The following is a 6,000-nucleotide window of genomic DNA, read 5'->3' as shown; positions in this document are numbered from 1 at the left end:
TGGGCAGTGAAAATGAAAAATTACATTTTTTTACACAAAAATGCAGTTCTGGCTCAAAATTTTTCATTTTCACAAGGAATGAAGGAGACAAAGCACCCCAAAATCTGTGCCCCAATTTCTCCCGAGTATGGCAATGCCTCATATGTGACCAAAAAATACCAGTTGGGTGCATGGCAGGACTCAGAAGGGAAGGAGTGATTTTTGGTGGTGGAATGTTGGTGGGTGCTATGTGGCATTAGCAAGACCCCCCAAGCACCAATACAGTGGAACCCCCCCACAAGTGACCCCATTTTGCAAACTACACCCCTCAGGGAATTCATCTAGGGGTATAGTGTACATTTCAAACCCCCAGGGGTTTCACCAATTTTGATACAACTGGGCAGTGAAAATGAAAAATTACATTTTTTTACACAAAAATGCAGTTCTGGCTCAAAATTTTTCATTTTCAGAAGGTATGAAGGAGAAAAAGCACCCCAAAATCTGTGCCCCAATTTCTCCCGAGTACGGCAATGCCTCACATGTGACCAAAAAATACCATTTGGGCGCATGGCAGGACTCAGAAGGGAAGGAGTGATTTTTGGATTTTGCAGCTCAGATTCTGGTGGAATTTTGGTGGGTGCTATGTCGCATTAGCAAGACCCCCCAAGCACCAATACAGTGGAACCCCCCCACAAGTGACCCCATTTTGCAAACTACACCCCTCAGGGAATTCATCTAGGGGTATAGTGTACATTTCAAACCCCCAGGGGTTTCACCAATTTTGATACAACTGGTGAGTGAAAATGAAAAATTACATTTTTTTACACAAAAATGCAGTTCTGGCTCAAAATTTTTAATTTTCAGAAGGTATGAAGGAGAAAAAGCACCCCAAAATCTGTGCCCCAATTTCTCCCGAGTACGGCAATGCCTCACATGTGACCAAAAAATACCATTTGGGTGCATGGCAGGACTCAGAAAGGAAGGAGTGATTTTTGGATTTTGCAGCTCAGATTCTGGTGGAATGTTGGTGGGTGCTATGTTGCATTAGCAAGACCCCCCAAGCACCAATACAGTGGAACCCCCCCACAAGTGACCCCATTTTGCAAACTACACCCCTCAGGGAATTCATCTAGGGGTATAGTGTACATTTCAAACCCCCAGGGGTTTCACCAATTTTGATACAACTGGGCAGTGAAAATGAAAAATTACATTTTTTTACACAAAAATGCAGTTCTGGCTCAAAATTTTTCATTTTCACAAGGAATGAAGGAGACAAAGCACCCCAAAATCTGTGCCCCAATTTCTCCCGAGTATGGCAATGCCTCATATGTGACCAAAAAATACCAGTTGGGTGCATGGCAGGACTCAGAAGGGAAGGAGTGATTTTTGGTGGTGGAATGTTGGTGGGTGCTATGTCGCATTAGCAAGACCCCCAAAGCACCAATACAGTGGAACCCCCCCACAAGTGACCCCATTTTGCAAACTACACCCCTCAGGGAATTCATCTATGGGTATAGTGTACATTTCAAACCCCCAGGGGTTTCACCAATTTTGATACAACTGGTGAGTGAAAATGAAAAATTACATTTTTTTACACAAAAATGCAGTTCTGGCTCAAAATTTTTCATTTTCAGAAGGTATGAAGGAGAAAAAGCACCCCAAAATCTGTGCCCCAATTTCTCCCGAGTACGGCAATGCCTCACATGTGACCAAAAAATACCATTTGGGTGCATGGCAGGACTCAGAAAGGAAGGAGTGATTTTTGGATTTTGCAGCTCAGATTCTGGTGGAATGTTGGTGGGTGCTATGTTGCATTAGCAAGACCCCCCAAGCACCAATACAGTGGAACCCCCCCACAAGTGACCCCATTTTGCAAACTACACCCTCAGGGAATTCATCTAGGGGTATAGTGTACATTTCAAACCCCCAGGGGTTTCACCAATTTTGATACAACTGGGCAGTGAAAATGAAAAATTACATTTTTTTACACAAAAATGCAGTTCTGGCTCAAAATTTTTCATTTTCACAAGGAATGAAGGAGACAAAGCACCCCAAAATCTGTGCCCCAATTTCTCCCGAGTATGGCAATGCCTCATATGTGACCAAAAAATACCAGTTGGGTGCATGGCAGGACTCAGAAGGGAAGGAGTGATTTTTGGTGGTGGAATGTTGGTGGGTGCTATGTCGCATTAGCAAGACCCCCAAAGCACCAATACAGTGGAACAACCCCACAAGTGACCCCATTTTGCAAACTACACCCCTCAGGGAATTCATCTATGGGTATAGTGTACATTTCAAACCCCCAGGGGTTTCACCAATTTTGATACAACTGGGCAGTGAAAATGAAAAATTACATTTTTTTACACAAAAATGCAGTTCTGGCTCAAAATTTTTCATTTTCAGAAGGTATGAAGGAGAAAAAGCACCCCAAAATCTGTGCCCCAATTTCTCCCGAGTACGGCAATGCCTCACATGTGACCAAAAAATACCAGTTGGGTGCATGGCAGGAATCAGAAGGGAAGGAGTGATTTTTGGATTTTGCAGCTCAGATTCTGGTGGAATTTTGGTGGGTGCTATGTCGCATTAGCAAGACCCCCCAAGCACCAATACAGTGGAACCCCCCCACAAGTGACCCCATTTTGCAAACTACACCCCTCAGGGAATTTATTTAGGGGTATAGTGTACATTTCAAACCCCCAGGGGTTTCACCAATTTTGATACAACTGGTGAGTGAAAATGAAAAATTACATTTTTTTACACAAAAATGCAGTTCTGGCTCAAAATTTTTCATTTTCAGAAGGTATGAAGGAGAAAAAGCACCCCAAAATCTGTGCCCCAATTTCTCCCGAGTACGGCAATGCCTCACATGTGACCAAAAAATACCATTTGGGTGCATGGCAGGACTCAGAAAGGAAGGAGTGATTTTTGGATTTTGCAGCTCAGATTCTGGTGGAATGTTGGTGGGTGCTATGTTGCATTAGCAAGACCCCCCAAGCACCAATACAGTGGAACCCCCCCACAAGTGACCCCATTTTGCAAACTACACCCCTCAGGGAATTCATCTAGGGGTATAGTGTACATTTCAAACCCCCAGGGGTTTCACCAATTTTGATACAACTGGGCAGTGAAAATGAAAAATTACATTTTTTTACACAAAAATGCAGTTCTGGCTCAAAATTTTTCATTTTCACAAGGAATGAAGGAGACAAAGCACCCCAAAATCTGTGCCCCAATTTCTCCCGAGTATGGCAATGCCTCATATGTGACCAAAAAATACCAGTTGGGTGCATGGCAGGACTCAGAAGGGAAGGAGTGATTTTTGGTGGTGGAATGTTGGTGGGTGCTATGTCGCATTAGCAAGACCCCCAAAGCACCAATACAGTGGAACCCCCCCACAAGTGACCCCATTTTGCAAACTACACCCCTCAGGGAATTCATCTAGGGGTATAGTGTACATTTCAAACCCCCAGGGGTTTCACCAATTTTGATACAACTGGTGAGTGAAAATGAAAAATTACATTTTTTTACACAAAAATGCAGTTCTGGCTCAAAATTTTTCATTTTCAGAAGGTATGAAGGAGAAAAAGCACCCCTAAATCTGTGCCCCAATTTCTCCCGAGTACAGCAATGCCTCATGTGTGACCAAAAAGTGTCAGGACTCAGAAGGGAAGGAGTGATATTTGGATTTTGCAGCACAAATTCTGGTGGAATGTTGGTGGGTGCTATGTCGCATTAGCAAGACCCCCCAAGCACCAATACAGTGGAACCCCCCCACAAGTGACCCCATTTTGCAAACTACACCCCTCAGGGAATTCATCTAGGGGTATAGTGTACATTTCAAACCCCCAGGGGTATCACCAATTTTGATACAACTGGGCAGTGAAAATGAAAAATTACATTTTTTTACACAAAAATGCAGTTCTGGCTCAAAATTTTTCATTTTCAGAAGGTATGAAGGAGAAAAAGCACCCCAAAATCTGTGCCCCAATTTCTCCCGAGTACGGCAATGCCTCACATGTGACCAAAAAATACCAGTTGGGTGCATGGCAGGACTCAGAAGGGAAGGAGTGATTTTTGGATTTTGCGGCTCAGATTCTGGTGGAATGAATGGTGGGTGCTATGTGGCATTAGCAAGACCCCCGAAGCACGGTGAAATGATGAACCTAAAAATCCATAGATGTGTGGTATATTTTAAAACACTCCTTTATACATAGGCCGGGTTTGTCGGGGCAAGTGTCACACTGGAAAATAGTTTGCTTTCTTATTCCCTTTTTATAGCAAACTTTGCACCTTTTTTGTGTCCTGCCCTTTTTTCCAGTGGAGGGGATTTCATCAGGAAAATGCTGCCCTGGTACAATACGGGGGCCAGTACTAGAAGTACTGGGGCCCTCTGCCTGCTGGTTCCCAAATACTAGGCCCTTTATGACTTCCTCTTGAAAGTGCATAAATGTCCCCCTCTGGCCGGTAGAACGGAATAGCACGTAAGCGTTATACAGTGCCATCTGGATGATATACACGGCCAGCTTCTTGTACCAGATTTTTGTTTTCCGCAGGGCACTGTACGGCTTCAGTACCTGATCTGAAAGATCCACTCCGCCCATGTACCTATTGTAATCCAGGATACAATTAGGTTTGGAGGTGTGGGTACTGGTACCTCGTACAGGGACGGAGGTGGTACTGTCTCCGTGAATTGTTGTCAGTATAAGGACATCCCTCTTGTCCTTATATTTGACCAACAACATATTTTCGGTGCATATTCCCCTGCTTTCACCCCTTCTCATTACTTGGGCAATGTGCGTTTTTGGGAGGCCTCTTTGGTTCTTGCGCACAGTACCGCAAGCTGCTGTACCTCTTGAACCAAGGGCCTTAAACAGGGGGATGCTGGTGTAAAAGTTATCCACATAGAGGTGATAACCTTTATCCAGGAAGGGGTGCACTAAATCCCAGACAATTTTTCCACTAACACCTACGAGGGAGGGGGGGCATTCTGGCGGTTCAATTCTTGAATCCTTCCCTTCATATACCCTAAACCTGTGGGTGTACCCTGAGGTGCTTTCACACAGCTTATACATTTTTATGCCATACCTTGCCCTCTTACTGGGAAGGTACTGGCGGAATTTAACCCTTCCTTTAAAATGTATAAGGGACTCGTCTATGCAAATGAATTTATCTGGGATGTACATCTCTTCAAATTTGGCACTGAAATGATCAATGACCGGCCTGACTTTGAATAGCCGGTCAAAGGTGGGATCATCTCTGGGTGGGCACTGTGCATTATCGTTGTAATGCAAAAATTTAAGGATCGTCTCAAATCGAGCCCGGGGCATGGCCATACGGTAAAATGGGGTGCTGTACAGAACATCTGTACTCCAATATTGCCTAATTTCTGGCTTTTTTACTATGCCCATATGAAACACCAGACCCCAAAACGTCATCATCTCTACTGCATCTACAGGGGTCCACCTAGCAAATGATGACGTGGGGTTTTGAGCAATAAACTGCTGGGCATATAAATTAGTTTGGTCCACAATTAAATTTATAAAATCATCAGAGAAAAATAATTTAAAAAAGTCAATTTCTCTGAGACCTGTGGAATCAAATTGGATTCCTGGCATGGCCAAAAACTCAGGAACCTGGGGCTCAAAATTGTCTGGTGGTGGGGTCCATACGAGATCAATTATTGGGGGGGGGGTCTCAGCTGCTCTACGGGGGCGTCTTTGAGGGGGTCCCTCATCACTAGAGGAGGAAGATGAGGTTAAGATGAATCCTTCAAATTCCCCGCTTGCATCACTGGCTGTGTCAGAATCAGAGGCAAGCATGGCATATGCCTCCTCCGCTGAATACATTCTTCTGGATGACTGGGATGACATTTGGGATGACATTTGGGATGCCATTTTTATTTTTGTGTTACTGGTAGTGAAATGTTTCAACACGTGTATAGTGTAGGGGGGGGTACAAACTTTATTTCAACCCGGGGGGTATGTAGTGTGTAGTGTGTAGTGTGTATGTAGTGTAGAAAAA

Source organism: Crinia signifera, chromosome 4, assembly GCF_055691185.1.
Source record: "Crinia signifera chromosome 4, ASM5569118v1, whole genome shotgun sequence".
Lineage (NCBI taxonomy): Eukaryota > Metazoa > Chordata > Amphibia > Anura > Myobatrachidae > Crinia > Crinia signifera.
Note: the sequence above shows the minus strand (reverse complement) of the source record.